Consider the following 22,950-nt stretch of genomic DNA (forward strand, 5'->3'; position numbering starts at 1 on the left):
AGCAAGTCAAAGGGAACCTTGAGGGTAACTACCAAACATTCAGCAAACATTTAGTTGGCACCTATGATGTCTACTTTCTCCCTTTTATGTGTTATGAAATACAAATGGCAGAAACATATTAAAGATAAGTTTCAGTCTCTCAAATTAGCTCAGAGATAGATCCACACGTATAAATAGACGCTCATGCTTGAGATTCAAGAGCTCTTAGAGCACATCCTGTTAGAAATAGAAGTGAGGAGAGGAGTCTACAGCTAACAAACTGCGCCAGGTTAGCACATTTGGGGACAGACGTAAGTTACTCTAGGGTAAGAAATCTGCACCCTATTACTTACCCATTTTCATTTGTAATTGATTTATGTTTCTCTAATTTTACTCACTGATCCATTTCTAATTGATTTTGTTTTCCTCTAATATTTATAAATTTTTTCCTTTAGTAAATACCAAACTTATCTCAACAGAAATCATAAAAGTAGAACTTTATTTTCAAATTTAATAAAAACATTTTGGGAACTTATCAAATTCTCAGGTCCAGAGGGCATCTGTTATGGTGACTGTTTACTCTTTCAGTCACTCAGTCAGCAAATATTTACTATACTTTTATTAAATAACAGTTGTTATATAACCAATCTTCCACTAATGGGCATTTAAATTGTTTCCAACTTCTTCCTATTACAAACAAACTGCAAAGGACATTTGTGTGTGTATGTGTGCATGCGCTTGCCTGCAACTTTTTCCATTAAACATTATTCCTAAAAATGGAATTGCTAGGTCAGTGAATATAAATATTTTAAATCTGTGCAGATATTGCCAAATTTCTTTTCTGCATTGACTGGATTTAGCTTTGAATTTTTGTCTTTGGCCTTGGCTGGAGCCCATGGAGTTCCCATGGAGACACAAACTGAAACCAGCTTATAGGAATTTGGGGAGGGGAAGAAAAGAAGACAGCCGGTGAAAATAACTCTCTCCAAAAGTCTGGTGATGATGCTGAAGTGTGAAGCCCATCTCCACTCACCCCAGTCGAGGCCACTTTTCTGGGAGACCTCAGCTCCAGAGCTCCCCTGCTATGACCAGAGGTGTTTATTGTGACACCATGACTGCATCACAGCTTGGTTTGTCCTCCTGTGCCACCCTTATTTCAGCTTCACAAAAGTGTTGGTTGATCTGGGGAGATAAATATACTGCACATTTAGTTCCATCATAGACTATTTTGTAGAGAACCTGACTTCAAACATCTGAATCTACATTCCACATGAAGTAGATATATCCTTCAACAATAAAGCATAAAATCCTTTATCACACAACCAACAGCCTACAGAATTCTTTCCCAAAGATCCATTCTACATACTAAAAGAAGTTATTAAAAGGAAGGGAAAACCATCCTATATAATGTTCAGGTATAAAAGAAGAGCACCACAAAGGACATATAAGGAAATTGTTAAACATTCATGGAAAACAGAATCAAAAGGTAACCTTATTTTGGTGCAAATGTTCTTTTTTTTAAATCCATAATATTTTTTCATAATGTACATTTTCTATGAACTTTTATTGAAGCTGTCTCATATATGTGAGCAAACATAGAAGCCTATTTGTATAAAAGAGCCAATAACAAAATAACAATGGCTTGTTGGGTTCATAACATGAAGAAGGAAAATATATGATAATAAGAACAAAAATCATGGTAAACAATTTAATATGGCAACCAATTCAAGAGAAACTATAATAAACTATGAGTATATATTTTAACCTTCAGCATAACCATTAAAATAGTATAATACGGGAATAATAACACTATTTGCTTAGTTTTTAAAAAGTAAGTAAGAGAAGAATAAAAGACCAAGAACAGATGAGACAAGTGGAAAACAACAAGCAGATGGTAGAAACACTGTCAACTGTATCAGTATTTACAATTGATGTAAATGAGATAAACACTCCAATTAAAAGTGATTGTCAGAATGTACAAAAGCACACACACACACACACAAACATAAGCCCTTGGGCACTCTTACAGGATACAACTATTTACCAGATACACACTTCAAAGACAAAGAAGTACATAGAGCAAAACTCCAGTGATGTATTAAGCAAATATCATACTGACTACTTGAAACATCATTTAGCTGCTCTCCTTCTTTGCAAAAGTGGGAATCTTTCCCTCCCTCCCTCCTTCCTTCCTTCCTTCCTTCCTTCCTTCCTTCCTTCCTTCCTTCCTTCCAGATGTATTTATTTGAAAGGCAGAATTACAGAGAGGCAGAGGCAGAGAGAGAAAGAGAGGTCTTCCATCCACAGGTTCAGTCCCCAGATGGCCACATTGTCCAGAGCTGGACTTATCTGAAGCTGGGAGCCTAGACATAGCAGAGAGCTGAATCAGGAGTGGAGCAGCAGAGACTCAATCCAGTGTCCATACGAGATGCTGGCACTGCAGGTGGCAGCTTTACTTGCTCTGCCACAGCACGAGCCCCAAAGGTGTGATTTCTTTATAAGGTTTCATGGTGCAGAAGACAACACAGATATTAAAGGTGAAAGGAAAAATAATAAACAAATTAAAGAACCAGAGAATAGTAAGAAAAGGAAAGGTGAGAAAGACTAGGGAAACATCAAGGAAATAGACAAATTGCTAGATACATATAACCTATCAGGATTAAATTAAGAAAATACAGAGCTCTAAACAGACCCATAAGAAGCAATTGAAAGGCCACCACAGAACACACCAAACACTGGAGTGAGGGGAAAGTTTACTGTTGGCTGACGAGGCTGCCTCCGTGCACAAGAGAAGCAACAGCTCGCACTAGAACAGGCCTTATAGAGCTTAGCAGGGACGAGAAAGTAAAAACAGCAAATTCCATTGGGTGGGGCAAAAGCAATGCATATGGTTGGACCATTTGGTCACCTGATGTCTGGTACACCAGGCTGGTCTTAGGAAACTGAAACTTAGAGAAACCAAAACTTACTCTACCAAATGGCGATGGGGCCATGGCCTAAGATGGCATCTGGGACTTAAGATGGCATCTCGGATAGGAAGGTATCAGTTTCACTAACATCAATGGCACTGAAGCCATAATCACAAGTTTTCCATGAAGGAAATATCCAGGACCTGATGGCTTTACTACTGAACTCTACAAAACATCCAAGGAGGAACTAACTCCAACACTTTTCAAACTATTCCAAAAGTATTGAACAGGATGGAATTCTGCCAAATTCGTTTTATGAGACCAGCATTACTTTGATACCAAAACCAAACAAAGACATGATATAAAAAGAAAACTTCAAACCTATTTCCTTAATGAACTTACATGTAAAGACTCTCAACAAAATACTAGCAAATCAAATCCAAAACCACATCCAAAATGCCATATATCATGGTCAGGTGGAATTTATCCCAGGAATCTGAGGATGGTTCAACATTTGCAAATCAATAAACATCATAAATAACATCAATAAAATGAAGAAAAAACCAGTGTGCTCATCTCAACACATGCTGAGAAAGCTTTCGATAAGATTTAACATCCTTCATGACAAAAAGCCTCCACAAATTAGAAATAGAAGGAACATACCTCAAAATTATAAAGGATATATATGACAAACCAAAAGCCAATGTCATACTGAATGGAGAAAAGCTGAACGCATTTCCCCCTGATCTAGAACAATATAGTACTGAAAGTTTTAGCAAGAGCACTTAGGGAAGAGAAGGAAATAAAGGACATCAACATTGAAAAACAAGAAATCAAATTATCTGTGATTTCAAATGACATGATTATGTACATGGAAAAATCTAAACACTCCACCCAAAAGCTGTTGCAGGTTATAATATAAACATAAAAATGTAGCTTTTCATAAGGTAATGATGAACTCACTGAAAGAGAAATCAAGAAAGAAATCCCATTTTCAGTAGTCACAAAAAAATAAAATATTGAGGAATAAATTTAACCAAAGAAATGAAATAGCTCTATAATGCAAATTATCAATCATTGATGAAAAAAATCATCAAGGACATAAAAATGGAAAGATATTTGTTGCTTAAGGATTGGAAGAATCAGTATCAATAAAATGTCTATACTACCTAAAGCAATCTACAAATTCAAGGTAATCCATATAAAAAGACCAACGATATTCTTTATAATATATAAAAAAACAATTGTATTAGTCACAGTTATTACAAGATAACCAGAACAGCTAATAGAATCCTGAGCAAGAAAAATCAAGCTAAAGGCTTCATAATACCTGACTTCAAAGCACATTACAAAGTTATAGTAATTAAAACAGCTTGTCACTGGCAAAAGATACATACATCAATGGAACTGAATAGAGAGCCCAGAAATTAATACATGTACATTTATCCAATTGATCTTTGACAGAAATGCCCAGACAGTGGAGTAAGGATAATCTCTTCAACAAACAGTACTGGTAAAACTGGACAGAAGGAAAAGGGGGTGAACTGATCATTTTCTTTATGGCAATGTACAATCTGAAGCTAAGTATTAAAGGTAAGTATTAAATATTAATAAGATCAGCATCAGTAGGTACATTGTAGACCTCTGTCTCATTTTGTCATTTTGTCCTTCTTTGTTTTTGTTTCCCTCCACTCATGTATTAAAGGAGGCAGACCTTTCCCTTCCAAAGTTGTAGTCTTTAAATAAATATTAGTCAAAGTCTCCATTGAGATTTTCATAGTGGTAATGCACTGTGGGATTTGCGGGTCTCCAAGTTATGGCAATAAAAGTGGCATGCATTGGCGGCTTTATAGTCATGTATATAAGAAAAATCATTCTGTAGCCCCCTGGTTTTGGAGGGTGGAGTCCATGTAAGGAGAAGGAGTTGGATGCCATGAGCTCCATGTGGTGGGGTCCTCTCCGACTGCTGACCATGAATGACCAAGTCTTTGGGAGTCTGTGCCCTTGGGTTTGGATCTGATGTGGCCCTTACATTTTCTTAAAAGGAAAATCAAGAGAGCAGAGGTCCCAAATGGAAATGCAGAGCCAGGTCTTGATGTGCTCTGGCACTGTCTTCCCCTTCCTTGGCTATTAATTCATGGTGCCGGTGATGGCAGCACCTTCTGATGGTGCCACTGTCTTCTATCAATCACGTGGATGTGAAAATCAGCGTTGGGAGCTGCAGCGTCACCTGAGGTGCACTGAGAACATCTGACTGCAAAAAAGTTGAGCAAAGCAAGGAACAGCACCCTTTAAGGGGGAAAAAAAACTTTCAGAAGGAAGAAATGCAGAGGAGGATATAATTCAGGAACCAAACAAGTCTTGTCAAGTTTTAAAAAGTACAATTTAGCAAATGAATGGTTAGGAATCCAGCAGGGTATGCTCATAGCAACGTGCTATGACGTGGGAAACACTATCCGCTCTGGGAGTCAGGCAGGGGCTATCATTACTGGTCTAGAGAAACATACTTTCCCAGCTACCTTAATTCTCTTAAAACAAGAATAGTTCATCTGCCACTTTTTACTTTCCTTTCCTCACTGAAATTCGAAAGATAATGGAAAAAGGAGTAGATGCAATCAGTTTCCTTTATCTGGGGGAAAACTTCCTAGATGTTGCAGATCTATGGGGCTAATAGGTAGCATACGTGATGTGAGGACTTTTAGATGATTAGCAATAGACCTCATAGCATTCTAAGAGATGGCTGTCCTTTGAAATGCAGAATATGCTCTGTTAACAACCCGTCTGGGAACTGCTGCGGGCACACTTGTTGAGTTGACTGGCGTCACCCTTGTGCAGTTGGCCACTCGGTGCAGCCTTGCTGGGTAAGCCACATTCCATTCTACCATGCAAGTTTTCATGACCTGTCCACTCTTTGCCAATCCAGTTAATCCCCAGAGAAGTCCATTTGTTGATAGTAGTGGCTCCCTAAGCTCACAGGTCCCAGGCTTACCCCAGGGATCAGGATTCTGGAGTTGACGCAACAGCGCCATTGCCTGCGGTGACACTGGGTATGATGATAGCCTTCTCTGGCCAGCAATCCCGGGACTGCAGTGAGAGGCAGGGCCATCACTACCATAGGAGTCCAAACCACCCTTGTCGGCTGAGCTATGCCCAGGCACACGTGTTTCTGCATCTGCCTCTCATTTTCCAGGGTCTAGCTACTTAACTCTTTCTCCAGGGACTCTTTCTTGATAGTAGCAAAAAGGGAAACAACGTTTTCACTAGTTTTGGTTCAACCTTTGTCTCTGGGGAATCCAGCACCCTAGAAGTGGGACCCTGAAAGTCCCATTGTCAGAGATTGCTCTGAGTTTGTTCACATCTGGGTCAGGCCCTGTAGCCTTGAACCAGACCTGCTTTGTGGAACTCAGTGCTATGATCCCCAGCTTCTGCCTATGACTGAAGACGCCAAGCCTGTGTGCACAGTGTGTTGCATGAGTCATGTTCTGCATTGAGCCCACTGGGCCCTGTCTGGCAGAGCACCACTTAGTGTCTTTGCGGCTGGGGCCTGTTGCTTCCAATGGAACCACGTGACGCATTTAAAAATCAGTTGTCTGAGCAGCCTGGCCTGTGTTCACTGAGGCAAAGGAAACTCTTAGGTCTCAGTAACTCTCCCACTGGTGAAAAATAAGCTGTGCTGCAGAGCCACTGTCCTTAGAACGCCGAGCCCCGCGGCTCTGCAGGCTTGGCTGCGCCAATGAGGGAATGACTAGGAGCTGGGCGCATTGTTCATGGCCTCTGCACCCGCCCTTCCTGTAACGTGATCATCCCCACAGGCCAGCCCTGAGAAGGCCGCCAGCCTACCCTGCTCGGGAATCAACTTCTGACCTCCCAGCTTTTCCCCCCCTTCCCCAAATCTATTTTTTTTTAAATGCTAGCTCCCTGTCGTAAATTATTCTTTAGTTAGGAGGTTTGGCTCCTGTGTGAGTTACTGTGGTTTCCAAAAACAGGGAGGGGGAGGCAAGGAACATCTGAGTTTAGCCAAGACCCAAAGCCTGACCAGTGAAAAGTAGAAACAGGCTGGGAAAGAGTGAAATCCAAGGTGCGGAGAGCGCTTTTGATTCCCAGGCTCTTTCAACTGTTTAGCTGATTATTTGTTGATCATAGAACTTTCTAAAAAGGTCTTTTTCTGTAGTTGAACTTGTCTGGGGAGTAGGCTAAGTATACTCCAACCGTGGTTAGTGTGGGATTCTTTGGGCTTTTAAAGGGGTTGGAAGGGGAGTCCTGCAGCTGCTCCCGTGACCGACCCCTCGAAGTCCGGAACCTAACCGGGACCGGAGCCTCCCGGGTAGAGGTTTTCCTGAGGGTCCACAGGATCCTCCGGCAAGAGCGGAACAAAGGGAAGTGCCACAGACCCGCAGTGTGCCTGGGGGAGATCCCACTGGCACCCCCACCCAGCTTTGCACTGGACATGTTTGCTTGTGATTTAGCTAGCACTTCCCTGTGCCATCACTGGGCATTTATCAGGAAGGCAAAAAGGAACCCAGTCTCCAGTCCACTTAAGGGTTTACTTTCATTCCTGTCATTTAAACCCTCCTATCTGAAAGTATCAAATCTCTTCTGAATAAAAATACTCAGATGTTCCCAACACTCTTCCTTCCCCTTTTCTCTTCTTTCGTTGCCTGTGGTTGTGGGGAGAGTGGCCTCCAGCCTTGGGCTTGCCCTTGTATGCAGTGGCTGCTGGCGGTTGCTCTCCCAGGCACTGCAGCCCTGGGTCTTGAGTGATGCTGACCTTCCTGGCTCCGTATTGTGCAGTAGGTATGTGTGTGGCCTCTTTATTTGTCTTAGGATGCTTCTCCCAGAGCCTTAGTACCCTTTCTTGCTGATTTGCAACCCTTCCCCCTGCCATAGCTTCCATTGGCGGTAAAGCCTGCCCCTCCCCCCTGCCTTTGAGGGCTCACCTAGCCTGCCTCTGGTAAGGTCCCTGATCCCTAATAGGTTCATTCTTACCCAGTTCAGCATGTGGGCCAGCTGCGGGTTGAGTTCAGCTCAGAATCAAAGCTTAGAGCCTCTCTCACTGATACCTTATCTTGCTGGGGTTCTGCTCAGGGACTGCTGGCTACCTGGGAGGTAACACCTTCTGAGAGAATGGAGTGGTGTCCAGGCAAGAACTACCTGGCTTCCCGCTCCTTCCCATCCCTCTCACCCATGAGAACTAAGCCCAGAGAGGAACAGGCAGGAGACAAATGAGACTACTTCAAATGTTCATGGAGGGATGGGCACTGTGGTGCAGCAGAGTAAGTCACATCCTGCCTCACTGTGTGTTCCAGCTTCCTGCTATGTGCCTGGGAGGAAGTGGATGATGTCTCCAGTACTTAGGTCCTTGCTACCCATGTGAGAGACCCAATGGACTTTGTGGCTCCTAACTTTGGCCTGGCTCAGGCTCAGCTGTTGCTGGCATTTGGAGAGTGAACCAGCAAAAGGAGGATGTCTCTCTCTCTCTCTCTCTGACACTCCTTTCAAATAAATACATACTTACATACATACTATGAAAAAGTTCATGGTAATGGAATTCAAAGTTTATTTGTTGGCAAATATTTTTGAAGTCCATGCATATGAGGAATATTCAAAATGTTCACACCAAGTGTGTAGTATGAGAAAACTAAGCATAGACTTCAACATTTTTTGCACTGAACTTGACATGTTTAAATTCTATGAACTTGTTGCAGGGCCTTGTGTGTCCCTTGGCTGCTCCTCAACCCAGTCCTGGTTCTCCCTCACTTTCCTCAGAAGAGAAGCAGCATTAGGCATTTCCATGACTTCCGTTCTCCCTGGACTCCATTTCAGCTGGACACAGGACGTGGGGCATGGTCTCTGCCATAGCAGAATCAGCTACCCAGGTCCTTTAGGACTGCCCTCCAGAGGCCAAAGGTGCAGAACACAGGAAGTCAGCAAGGCCTCCACTTGCACTCAGTCTGTTTATTTGTTTTTAAGGTTTTATTTTATTTATTTGAGAGGCAGAGCTATAAACAGAGAGAGGGTGAGATAGAGAGAAAGTTCTTCTATCTGCTAGTTCACTCCCCAGATGGCCGCAATGGCTGGAGCTGAGTCATTCTGAAGCCAGGAGACAGGAGCTTCTTCTGAGTCTCCCATGTGGGTGCAGGGGCCCAAGGACTTGGGCCATCTTCTACTTCTTTCCCAGGCCATAGCACAGAGCTGGATCAGAAGTGGAGCAGCTGGGACTTGAGCCAGTACTCATATGGGATGCCAACACTGCTTGCAGAGGCTTAGCCCACTACACCACAGTGGTGGCCCAAACCTAGTTTTTAAGGCCTGAGTTCTTCCCCATGAGGGAAATGCCAGCCCTCCTGAGCCACAGGTGATGTTTCTGATAACTGGATCCTCGGGATGAGAAACTACAATGAAATATCCAGTAAAAGAGAAGGTAAGAACAATCAGGTTTTTCTTTCTAAAGTTTTATTTATTTATCTGAAAGGCAGAGTTACAGAGAGGCAGAAGCCAAGAGAGAGAGAGTCTTCTATCCTCTGGTTCACTCCCCAAATAGCTGCAATGGCCAGAGATGTGCCGATCTGAAGCCAGGATCCAGGAGTTTTATCAAGGTCTCCCAAGTGAGTTCAGGGGCCCAAGAATGTGGGCCATCTTCTACTGCTTTTCCAGGCGATAGCAGAGCTGGATCGGAAGTGGAACAGCTGGGACTTGAACTGGCGCCCATATGGGGTGATGGCACCGCAGGTGGTGGCTTTACCTGCTACACCACAGTGATGGCCCCAAAAGTCAGTTTTTAATATTTTAAAATTTGATATGTTTATATCAGTGCATAAAAATTGCAAATTATGTACAGGTTTTTAACATACACACTTTCCACAAACTTTTTGAAGACACCTTATTTGACCAGAATTGTGCAGTATTCAACTCCAGCAGGGTAGGATTGGTGCCTCTGGAATTGTGTCCTGTGGCATTCTTTTAATCTGTTCTTAATTTTACTTACTTTTCATTTATTTATATTTATTTTAAAGAGAGAGAGAAAAAAATAAAAACTTCTTGTGCTGATTCACTCTCCAAATGCCCAAGCTGGGTCAGGCCAAAGCCAGGAGCCAGGAATTCAATCTGGGGGCTTCCATGTGAGTAGCAGTGACCCCAATGAGTGGAGTCAGTACCTGTTGCCTCCAGGGTGCACATTAGCAGGAAGCTGGACTGGAAGTGAAGCCCGGACTTGAACCAGGTGCCCTTGTATGGGAGGCATACGGGCATCCCAAGCAGCAACTTGAAAGTGCCCGCCCCATTTTTGCTTTTCAATGCCTGTGTCTATTTGGGGGAGAGTAGAAAGGGAAGAGAGAGTTTGTCAGAAGGTAGAGAATCTTTACAGATGAAACGTGAAACTCTTAGCCTTACAGTTCTTCTTCTTAATATTGTTTGATGCTATGATGAAGAACAAACATGCGGGGGAAGGGGATTTGCACTCACATACACAGCAGGAAGCTTGGGTGAAGTCTATTCTGGCTTCCGGCTCTTGGACTTTCTGTGAGGCTAACGCTTCTTTGTGTCTCTGCCTGTGCTCCTAGGACACGGTCCCGAAGCCTCTGTTTGCCAAGGCAGACGCCGTTCAGTGCCTTATGCTTCCTTTGGTGTGTGTCCAAGGAAGTTTGAAAATGATGTTAGAATAAATGGCATAATGAACTGTATACTTAAAAAAGAATAATGATGTCAATAAAGCTGTTATTTTTTAAATGTTAAAGGATCTTTTAAAAATTATTCACTTGAAAGGCAGAGACAGAGACAAAGAAAGAAAGAGAGCTGCCATCTACTGTTTCACTCTCCAAGTGGCTTAAACAGCCAGCCAGGGCTGGACCAGCCTGGAGCTTGGAGCCCTGAACTCCATCTGGGTCTCCCAGGTAGGTGGCAGGAATGAAATTACTTGAACCACCACCTGCTGCTTCCAAAAGAGTTTGCATTGGCAGGAAGCTGGGGAGAGGAGCCACAACCAGGAAACAAACCCAGGCACTCTGATATAGGACGTGGACAGCCTACCCACTAGGCCAAATGCCCACAGCAAAAGCTGTTATTTCTAAAAAGAGGAAAATATAAAAAAACAGAGATCTGTCATGATCCTCACACAATATTATATTTTTCTCACTTTTAAAAAGTTACTTATAAAATAGAAATATTAACCACTTCTCTGTAACGTGTTGCAACTTTTTTTCCAAGATGGTTACTTTTTCAAACAAAATTCTTATTTTTATGTATTTAAATACATCATCCTTCCTTTTTAGTGTGCCCAGTCACTAAGAATGGGTAAAACAGTCTTGCAAGGTTTTAGCATTATAACTTTTTATAAAAAAATCATGGTTTTAATTATTATGTATAGGTCCTTAATTCATCTTGAAGTTAGTTTTACATTTGGTGTGAAACAAACATCGACCTTAATCGTCTTGCGGTTGGATAACCAGTTGTCCAAGATCCACTTAGAAGATAAGACATCTCTTCCCACTGTTCGAAGTAACACCTTTGTTTTCTTCCCTCTGTTTATTCCAGTAACTTACTTGAATGCAAAGACCATAGTTTTTATTTGCAGTAGCTTTAGATAATATTTCCATTTTTATTTTTAAATTGTGACATATAAAATTGTACATATTTATGAATTACCATATAATATTTTACTGTAGTTATACTTCCTGTCACTTTCAAATCAGAAAAACTTACCTTCTCACTTATCATTATTTGTCATTTCCGTATGGTGAAACCATTCAAAATCCTTTCTTCTACATATTTTTTTCCTAAAACCGGTACACCATCATCATCTATAGTCATCCAGCTGTGCAACAGAACACCATAACTTCTTTGTCCTAACTATAACTTGGCCTAATCAACCTTTCATAACTCTCTCCACCCCCACTCTCCCCTGCCTCGGTAACCACTGTTCTGCTCTCAAATTCTAGGACGTCAACTTTTATAGAGTCTATAGATAAGTAAATTCATGTGGTAGATATCTTTCTGTGTCTATTGCACTTAAAATAAACAACTTTCAGTTCCTTCTATATTGTTACAATTTCATGATTTTCATGGTTGAATAATATTCCATTGTGTATATGAGCATCTACCATATTTTCTTTATCCATTCATTGATTGATGGACACCTAGGTTGTTTACATTTCTTTAGCTATTATGTCTAGTATTGCAATAATTAAGGGTGTGCAGATTCCTCTTTGAAGGACTGATTTCACTTTCTTTGCATATGTACCCAGTAGTGGAGTTGCTGGATCATTTTGTAGTCCTCATTGTGGTTTTCATTTGCATTTCCCTGATGATTAGTGAAGGTGAGCTGTTTTTTAAACTTTATCTGTTGTCTGTATTTTTTCCTTTGAAAAATTTCATATCTATTGCTTATTTTTGATTAGATTTTCTTTTATTTTGTGTGCTAGTGAGTTTTTTCAGTTCCTTATATATTCTTGTCAGATGTATAGTTTGAAAATATTTTCTTTCATTCTGTAGGTTATTTCTTCATTCTTGTTTCTTTGCTATGCAGAAGCTTTTAGTTTCTTGTAAACCCATTTTCCTTTTTATGTTTTATTTCCTGTGCTTTTACGTTATTATCCAATGTCTTAAAGGGGTTCCTTGATGTTTCCTTCTAATAATTTCAAACAGTCAGGTCTTTGAAATCCATTTCAAATCAATTTGTATATCTGATGAGAAATAGGAATATAGTTGCCTTCTTCAGCACTTGAAATCCAATTTGCCCAGGACAATTTATGGAAAATACTGCTTTCTCTACGGCAGGCACTTAGCACTTTTCTTTTTTTTTTATTTATTTATTTGACAGATAGAGTTAGTGAGAGAGAGAGACAGAGAGAAAGGTCTTCCTTCCGTTGGTTCACCCCCGAAATGGCTGCCATGGCCAGCACTGTGCCAATCTGAAGCCGGGAGCCAGGTGCTTCCTCGTGGTCTCCCATGCGGATGCAGGGGCCCAGCCATCCTCCACTGCCTTCCCGGGCCACAGCAGAGAGCTAGGCTGGAAGAGGAGCAACCAGGACTAGAACCCGACTCCCATAAGGAGTGCCAGCGCTGCAGGCGGAGGATTAACCTAGTGAGCCATGGCGCCAGCCCCATGCACTTTTCTTGAAGATTAGTTGTTGTAGATGCATGGGTTTACTTCTAAGTCCTCTATTCTGTTCCACTGGTCTATATGTCTGCTTTTATGCCAATGCCATGTTGTTTTAATTACTATAGCTTTGTAGTATATTTTGAAATCAGGTAGTGTAATGCCTCTTGCTTTGTTCTTTTTGTTCAAGTCTACCTTGACCATTTACGTTTTTTATGATATCATAAAAACTTTGACTTTTCTTCTAATTATATGAAGAATATTATTGGTATTATGATAGGGTTGCACATCTGTGTATCTGTGTATTACGGAAATCTGTGTATCTCTTTGTGTATTATGGAAAATTCTAAATATATTGATTTTTCCAACTCATGAACATGGGATGATACATATGTCCTCTTCAATTTCTTTCATAAATATTTCAGTTTTCATTGTAGAGGTATTTCCCCTCTTTGGATAATTTTATTCTATTTTTTGGTAACTATTGCAAATGAAATTATTTTCTTGATTTATTTATCAGATAGTTTTTATGGGTGTATAACGATGTTACTGATTTTTGTACATTGATTTTGTATAATGTAACTGTCAATTTTTTTATTAGTTACAATTTTTTTATTTTAGATGGAGTACTTTTGGTTTTCTGTATCTAAGATCATGTCACCTGCAAATAGTGGTAAATTGACTTCCTCCTTTCCAGTTTGGATACTCTTTATTTCTTTCTCTTGCCTAATTGCTTTGCTGAGGACTTTGAGTACTGTGTTGTTGTTGAATTAATCAAGATGTACATCCTTGTCTTAGTCCAGGTAGTACAGAGAAAGAACAGCTTTTTCCCATTCTGTATGATGGGCTATTGACTTCTTGTAATATATGTCCATCATTCTATTGAGGTGAAGTATTTCTATACCGAACTAGTTCAGAGCTTTGAATACTAAAGGAATGTTGATTTTTAAATGCCTTTTCTGTATATTTAGAGATGATCATACAGTTTGTCCCTCATTCTGTTGACATGATATATCATGTTATAGAATTGCATTTTTGAATAATTTTCACATTCCTGAGATGAATCCCATTCGTTCATGATGAAGAATATTTTAAATGTTCTGTTGGATTCAATTCATTAGTCCTTTTGGAAGATATTTACAACTATGTTCATCAAGGATGTTAGTCTCTGGCTCATTTTTGGTGTGTCCTTATTCATTTTGGTATCTGGGTTAATGGTGGCCTCTTAAAATGATTTTGGAAGAATTCTGTCCTCATCTATGTTTTGTAATAACTTAAGAAGAATCACTATTAGTTATTGTTTAAGTGTTTGGTAGTGTTTTCATTTCCAATAGGACAAATCCTTCCTTCAATGTCCCAATAACCAGGGAGCAATATGCAGGTAAATATATAGTGGGTTGTTTAGTTCATGAGCAGCAGGATATGGAGTTTATTGGAGAAGTCACACAGATGTAGAAGTAAAATACAGAAAGAAGGCAAAGTTGAGGAGCCTGAAAGATGAAAGCTATTCATTGAAAAATAAAATATAGGAGAAAATCCAACCACATCTTTTCTTTCTTCTAACTCCATCGTGCATGATATGCATTAACCATTGGGAAGGACCATTAGAAAGGGGCTGAGATATCTGGCATAGTGGCTTTGAGGTGAATTGAATCTCTAGATTCAGAGGTGAATGTAGTTGGCTAAACCTAGCCCTTTGAAAGTGGGGAGGGGGCATCTTTCTTTACAAAATGATCAACGCTACTGCATTTTCAACAATAGAAGTGGATATCTCTTTGTAAGTTAAGTATCCCGATGGACTCAATTCATTGTTAAATTTGTGTTATGCCCTTTATGAAAATAACTAAATGCACAAAGAGAAAATCATTTCATGGAAAAGCTTGAATTTTTCCCTTATGTGAAAAAGTCCTTTCTGCCTCGGGAGTTTTTATTTACAGCAGCTCTCCCAAGGGTCTCTCCATCTGCTCATGCTTTCTCACGGCCTCAGTTAGCATGCTATGTTAAGAGTCCAGATTTACATAACTGGCTGTTCCCTATTGGAATAGATGTATTTTAACCCATTTTGGGAAGCATGAAGTAACACACACACACACACACACACACACGTGATATTGTAGTTATTCAGAAAGTTTATTTTTTTTTTCTTTCAAAGCCTCTTTCTCTTTCAATTCCTGACAGTCCTTGAGTTTTATGATTTGTTTCTTGTTTAGTTAACTTGACTGTATTCTGTGTGAAACCATTATAGACTTACCCTTTATCTTATTGCCAAGAAGAATGTATAATTAGAACTCTTCATTTAATATATAGATTTTGTGTTATAGGAATGGTATGGAAAAATTTAATGAAGTTGTTTTAGTCAAGCAATTAGCAGATATTTCATATGTGAAGCTTAATTGGGATGCTGAGAGTGACTTGTAAAAATAAAATGATGTAGAAAAACTGAAATTCCCATTTCTGATTCTTTTTGCATCACCTATTAATATTAATATGGGATATTTTCTCTCCTCATACTAGGGTGGTTCACACAGCCAATATCTGTCCTTATAGCTTTTTGAATATTTAAATTGATTTTCATGAACTGGAAATCTGAATTTTTGATATGACAAAATATGTCAGGAGAAATATATGGGATGGAAGTTTAAAATGATGCATGCTTAGTTTTTAAGTGTGGCTTATATCAAAAGATATATTTCAAGTCCTCTTGGCCTGCTCTCCTGAGGAGATTTTACACAAAAGCCTCTTAATGGGCTGTCAGCTCTTTTCTGCCTTAGGATGTAGGAGAGGGAAAGAGATGCATAAACTAACAAACTAAAATATACTAGTGTTGGAAATGCTAGACATGAGCTTTGACTACACCCATGGACTGGTGACTGAAGGAAGACATTCCTCTCCCCTTCCTCTCACCATGATACTAAAGCTGATCTCCATTCAAGATAAAAAGAAAGTTCTAAAATCTAAGATTATATCAATATCAAAGGGAGGTAATAAAACCGTACAATTATAAGCTTATGTTTTCCTTTTCAATTTAGGTCACTTACAAAGTCAACTCTATGAATATGAGCACCAAGACTCAGAAGGGTATGGGCAATGTTTATCTAGACAGGGGGTTACTAATGAAGTGTTGCACTAATATGACTTTCTTAGCATTTTAGTCCACTAGGAATACTATAAACTGAAAGGAAACGTATGTTCTAAAAGTATCTCAAAATCAAAAGGTCAAAATAAAAAGGTATCTTTTGAATTTGGTTCAAAAATTTATGAGAAGAATAAGATATGGTAAGAGAAATTACTGTGATATGAATGTATTTCTGAGATCTTTATGAAATGTTTTTTCTTTAAATATTTCCCATTTACTCTCCTGTCTTTCAGTTAGATAGGTGATTGGAGCTCATGGAACATTGCTTGGAAGTCAGAAAAGCTTGCCTGTTGCTGAGGAGAGAGATTCTGCATCCTGCACAGAGGTACACCGCTCCCTGGGCAGTACCAGGGCCGGGGGACACTAGAGGGGAGCTTGAAATCCATTATGGCCACATCACAATGAGATCCTGGAGAGCCGCTTAGGCAAAGAATCAGCAGAGAGCTTCCCACGCTCTCCAGTAGAGAGTCTAGAAAAGTCGTAGCAAAGACTCAGTCCTGAACTGGCCAAGCAGCCACAAAGAGGGCTGTCTACAGCCCTGCAGCCATCAAACTGAGTGCCATGTGCCTTAACAAGTGGATTAGTGCACACTGGTGGAGACAGCAGGTGTTAAGACCCAGAAGAATATCGCTTACTGCACTACAACTTCATCCTCAATCACCATTTTGAACTTTGTCTCAATGCTAAAGATGAGAGAGAAGAGGGCACAGCATACAGATGGTGATTAAGCTTTGTCATCAAACATAATGGAGGTTAACATGGAAATTTAGTTGAGCTGTAGCTAATGAACTTATAACGTGTCTCCTAGGAGTGTGGATTCAGACTGATGCTCACTCTTATGAAGATAAAGAGGAGGGGATGATGGGGCTGTCAGCATACCAGTGCTCTTCTTCTTCTTCTTTTTTAAAGGTTTATTTATTTATTTGAAAGGAAGAGTTACAGAGAGGCAGAGGCAGAGAGAGGGAGAGAGAGAGAGAGAGAGAGAGAGGTCTTCCATCCTCTGGTCCACTCCCCAGTTGACCGCAACAGCCATAGCTGCTCTGATCCCAAGCCAAGAGCCAGGAATTTCTTCTGGGTCTCCCACACAGGTGCAGGGGCCGAAGGACTTGGGCCATCTTCTACTGCTTTCCAGGCCATAGTAGAGAGCTAGATGGGAAGTGGAGCAGCCAGGACTTGAACCGGCACCCTTATGGAATGTGGGTGCTGCAGGCAGCAGCTTTATCCACTACACAATGGTGCTGGCCAACATATCAGTGTTTTTTATTCACTTGTTTGCCTTTGGTGGAAGCCAGAGAAGCAGTGCTCGTTTCTCTAACAAGAACATAATTCTCTGTGGTGGCTGTGTTGTTCTAAGGGGCAGTGTGCATCAGTGGAACAGCAATAATTTCTTAATGCTGCCTCCATGCTCTGCTTGGAAATTCTTTGCTGCTGGAAGTCTACCTTTAGTGAGACATAAATTTCATTGTTTGACTTGCTCACTTATTAAAGCTGTCTTGTATTTAATATGTATTTTTGCTATGAGACACAGGTTAGATCACACTTTAAAGGTCTACTATTGTTTGCCTGCTTCTCTGGGTTCCTGTACCCACACGGGAAACCTGGAAGAAGCTCCTGGCTTCAACTTGGTGCAGCTCTGGCTGTTGTGGCCATCTGAGGGAGTGAACCAGAGGATCGAACACCTCTCTCTGCCTCTGCCTCTGCTTCTCTGTAACTTTAAAAATTAAAAAAAAAATAATACAAATTTAGCATTAATTTATGGGGAAGAAGTGGTATGCAACCTTATAATTGTAAATTGTGGGTCTGTGGGCCAGCCCTGTGGCATAGCAAGTAAAGCCGCTGCCTGCAGTGCCGGCACCCCATATGGCCACCGGTTGAGTCCTGGCTGCTCCACTTCTGATCCAGCTCTCTGCTATGGCCTGAGAAAACAGTAGAAGATGGCCCAAGTCTTTGGGACCCTGCACCCATGTGGGAGACCTGGAAGAAGTTCCTGGCTTCAACTTGGTGCAGCTCTGGCTGTTGTGGCCATCTGGGGAGTGAACCAGAGGATCGAACACCTCTCTCTGCCTCTGCCTCTGCTTCTCTGTAACTCTGCCTTTCAAATAAAATAAATGAATCTTTAATAAATAATTGTAATTGTTTGTTGTGATTATGGATAGGCCCTTTAGCATTCACTTTGAAAAGTTATAAATGATTTTGGGAAAATTCAGTGGCATAAATTTTAAGATTTATTTATTTACTTGAAAGAGTTACAAAGAGAGAGAAGGAGAGGAAGAGAGAGAGAGCATGAGACAGAGAGAGAGAGAGAGGTCTTCCATCCTCTGGTTCACTCCCCAATTGGCTGCAACGGCCAGAGCTGCGCTGATCTGAAGCCAGGAGCTTCTTCCGGGTCTCCCACATGGGTGCAGGGACCCAAGGCCTTGGGCCATCTTCTGCTGCTTTCCCAGGCCATAATAGAGAGCTGGATTGGAAGTGGAGCAGCCAGGACTCGAACCAGTGGCCATATGAGATGCTGACACCACATTCGGTGGCTTTACTTGCTACACCACAGCACTGGCCCCAAGTGACATAATTATTGAGTCTTCCTCATCTCTCTTTAATAGTATTAACCATTGGTATGGTTACTTTGGGACATAAAGGGCAATGACTACAATAAAAAAAAACCATAATTAAAGGAGATAAGGGTGAATAATGGCATTATAAAACCTCCATGTAAGCAGGAGGGAAGAAAACAAAAACACTTCATTACAGTCCTCTGGTGCTTACTGCAGTCTACTCCAGTCCACCTTGAAAACAGCATCTGAAATTAGAAAAGATGCTGCACACACCTTTCTGAAGATGAATGTAAGTAATATGACAAGGTCTAAAAAAACCAGAAAAGCCCTATAAACTCTCGAAAGACAAGACAAATTTAAATGAGCCCGAAAGTAGCACAACACAAATTGGGCAAAAGAGTGAGAGTAACAGTTGACTGTGAAATTTTATATAAAAAGGTTTATATGTGGAGGAAGGGGAATAAACAAGGCCATTGTCAGAAAATAGGGGATTATAAATGTTAAAACTTCATTAAAACTACAAAGCAGAATTCTAGATTATTGATGCTAGAAAACTATTATGTTGCACCCATCTGTCTTATAAGTTAAGAAAAACTAAGTTGGATTCCATGTGAAATTATTATAAGAAAAAAAAAGAAGCAAAGAGAACGAGGAGAATTCTAACATCCCTATAGATAATTAGAACTGGAAAGAAAACAAACACAATGTATAACCTAAAAACCTAATGTGTCAAAATGAGCTAAAAATGAAAGTGATTGGTGATATGAAACAGGAGCATAAATAAAAATAAGACAACTCAGATATGAGATGATAGAGGTCAGGAAACAATTACTAATCAGAAAAAGGTCATTTCAGAAATAGACTTTAATTTTAACAAATGTAAGAATAGATAACACTACAAATGGCACCTGTACGTAAACACAAGGGAACATCAAAAAGTTCCGGGAACAAATGGAATCAAAAGATAATTAACATTTCCAAAATATTTCTCCAAACGTCCCTTATAGAAAACATTGGCGAGCATGATGCCACTTCAGATGCTGACATTCTATGTCAGATTGGTGGTTCAAGTCCTGGCTGCTCTGCTTCTCATCCAGCTGCTTCCTAGTTCACCCAAAGAGGCAACAAAAGACAGCCAAGTACTTGGCCACGCACATGAGTGACCAGGATTGAGTTCCTGGTTCCTGGCTTCAGCTTGACCCAGACTTGATTGCTGTGGCCACCTGGAGAATAAACCAGTGGATGCAAGAGCTCTCTCTATCCTTCTGTAGCTCTGCATTTCAAATAAATTTTGAAAATATTTTTTGGGAAAGGAAAACAAAAATGTAAGGAGAAATAATTTTTAAAAAGTTAAATATAAAGAAGATAAGCAAAGAAGGTCTAGCAAGCATATAATAGGAATTCCTGAATTAATAAAAGCAAAACATTGGCAAAAAGAATAAGTACAAAAAGTGTAATGCAAGAAAATGGGTTTGAAACTAAAATAAATTATATCATGAACGTCTTAATTTCTTGTGTGTGAAATTTGGCATGGAATTATATCATTTAAAATATGCACAGAGAGGAAAGTCATATTATAGTAAAATTACTGGACTTCCCTCTAGACAAAGAAAAAGAAATATAAATTGAAAACAAATGAAAAAACAGGAGATAGTTACTAAGAAAAGAAATATAATATCATCAAATGTTTCGATATTAGTGCTAGAAGATAATGGGGATACTCAATGACAGAAAAAGGGAGCCAAGGGCTTCATACCAGAAAAAAATGACTTTCTGATTAAAAGGTGCATACAAATTGTAATAAACAAACAGTAACTCGGAAAATATTTTTCCCTGAGGAATGTATCCGAGAATCAGTTTCACACAATAATAAAAAATGGAAAAAAATTGACATAAATGATAGTGATGTGTCCCTAAATAAAAGAAGACCTGAAAAACTGTGAAAAAGTGGAATTAAAAAGGTGCATTAATTTTGGTGAAAAAATATTGATATATTGATATCCTTGCATGTTTTCTTCATAATATGCATTTCCATGCACTTTTAAAAACTGGTCACACGTATTTATACATGAAATTACAACCAGATGATAATATAGGAGAGAAAGTGTGATGGCTGCATAATCTGAAAAATAACACAACTTTCAAAATACAACTATCAAAATATTGGGGAAGAATATGGAAAATATGAAAATTAGATAAATGTACTGATTATTTCATAGTTGTTATTTGGCAGAAAATTTGTATTATTTCAAAGCAAATGTTGGGTGAGATGCAGGCAAAAGAAAGGAAGAGACTATCACCTTAATATTGTGTATGGTAGAGCCCAAACAGAAAGCAACAAACAAGGGGAGAATGGTGAGGGTTATATAGCATATTATGTATATTACATTATATTACTGTATTATAACATATAACAAAGGAGGACACACTTGAAGCCGAACTATCAATTATCAAAAAAGTAAAGTGGGGCTTACTTTAAAATTTTCTGATTGGCAAATGAAGCAATAGGCAATATTAATTACACTCTAGAATACACCCAATACAAAGAGATTCAGAATGGTTGAAAATAAAACAATTATCAAATACACCAGGCAAGTACAGATAAAAAGAAAGCAGCAGCCAATATATATGATTACATAAAATTCAATCTTTCAGGAAGTAATAATAAAGATTTAATATATTTTATATTATTAAGATAATGCTAAAATTCATAATGAAAATGTTAATCATATTTTTTTAAACTTTTATTTAGTAAATATAAATTTCCAAAGTACAGTGTATGGATTACAATGGGATTACAATGGCTTTTTCCCCCCATAACTTCCCTCCCACCTGCAGCCCTCCCATCTCCTGCTCCCTCTCCCATTCCATTCACATCAAGATTCATTTTCAAATATCTTTATATACAGAAGATCGATTTAGTATATATTAAGTAAAGATTTCATCAGTTTGCACCCACACAGAACATAAAGTGTAAAATACTGTTTGAGTACTAGTTATAGCATTAATTCACATTGGGCAACACATTAATGACAGAGATCCCACATGAGGAGTAAGTTCACAGTGACTCCTGTTGTTGACTTAACAATTTGACACTCTTGTTTACGGAGTCAGTAATCTCCCTAGGCTCTAGTCATGAGTTGCCAAGGCTATGGAAGCCTCTTGAGTTCGCTGACTTCTATCTTATTTTGACAAGGTGATAGTCAAAGAGGAAGTTCTCTCCTCCCTTCAGAGAAAGGTACCTCCTCCTTTGATGGCCCATTCTTTCCACTGGGATCTCACTCGCAGAGATCTTTCATTTAGGTGTTTTTTTTTTTTTTTTTCCCCCAGAGTGTCTTGGCTTTCCATGCCTAAAATACTCTCATGGACTCTTCAGCCAGATCCATCTGCCTTAAAGGCTGATTCTGAGGCCAGAGTGCTATTTGGGACATCCGCCGTTCTGTGAGTCTGCTGTGTATCCCACTTCCCATGTTGGATCATTCTCTCCCTTTTTGATTCTATCAGTTAGTATTGGCAGACACTAGTCTTATTTGTGTGATCCCTTTGACTCTTAGACCTATCAGTGTGATCAGTTGTGAAGTGAAATTGATCACTTGGACTAGTTAGATGGCATTGGTACATGCACTCTTGATGGGATTGTATTGGAATCCCCTGGCACATATCTAATTCCACCATTTGGGGCAAGTCTGATTGAGCATGTCCCAAATTGTACATATCCTCCCTCTCTTAATCATATTTAAACACAGTAACAGTTCTCATATTATGAGATTGAATGGGAAATAGATAGCAGTTCAATAATATTAGGAATTTTAATACACTTTTGAAATCCAAAAGCAGATGAATTAGACTAAAAATTATTGGTGATATGGAATACCATCAGCAAATGTTGCTTGTAAATGTCTAGTAGTAAATATTTACTTTTGTGGCCATATAGCCCCTACTGCAACTTTAAGGTTGTAACAAAAAATCCATCAGAAACAATATAAAAATACATAGGCATGACTGTTTAACAATAAATCTTTATTTTCAGAAATAGGAGTCTGGATCACAGACTGTGGTTTGCTAACTCTTCCTACAGAAAATCTAAATAAATTATGTATATATGTGCATGTTGTAATCAGGCATAGAAGAATATATGCACATGCATCTTTTAATGGAATAAAATAGATTATATATAGCCAGCTAATCAAATCTGCATCTATATTATATGAAGAAAATAAATTACATATAGCTACCTAATCAAATGTCTATCTATCTCTAACATATGAAGAACATTCACAA

The 22,950-nt window shown here is 39.5% G+C and overlaps 1 long non-coding RNA gene across 5 annotated transcripts in view; it reads left to right on the forward strand.

Moving 5' to 3' along the window:
• The first annotated feature begins 208 nt into the window (after nucleotides 1-208).
• Nucleotides 209-22,950, forward strand: part of LOC103349641 (uncharacterized) — a 39,604-nt gene continuing 16,862 nt past the window's right edge. For 2 of the 5 annotated variants that reach the window (XR_016220285.1, XR_016220286.1), the window contains exons 1-4: nucleotides 219-305; nucleotides 4,353-4,481; nucleotides 5,647-5,749; nucleotides 16,351-16,442. This is a non-coding gene — a long non-coding RNA (uncharacterized LOC103349641). Of the gene's footprint in view, nucleotides 306-4,352; nucleotides 4,482-5,646; nucleotides 5,750-16,350; nucleotides 16,443-22,950 lie in introns of all 5 variants that reach the window. The other 3 variants (XR_016220289.1, XR_016220290.1, XR_016220288.1) reach the window with 3 other exon arrangements.

The sequence above is a fragment of the Oryctolagus cuniculus genome, chromosome 14 (assembly GCF_051225735.1).
Source record: "Oryctolagus cuniculus isolate XC-2025 breed Fujian yellow rabbit chromosome 14, ASM5122573v1, whole genome shotgun sequence".
NCBI classification, from domain to species: domain Eukaryota; kingdom Metazoa; phylum Chordata; class Mammalia; order Lagomorpha; family Leporidae; genus Oryctolagus; species Oryctolagus cuniculus.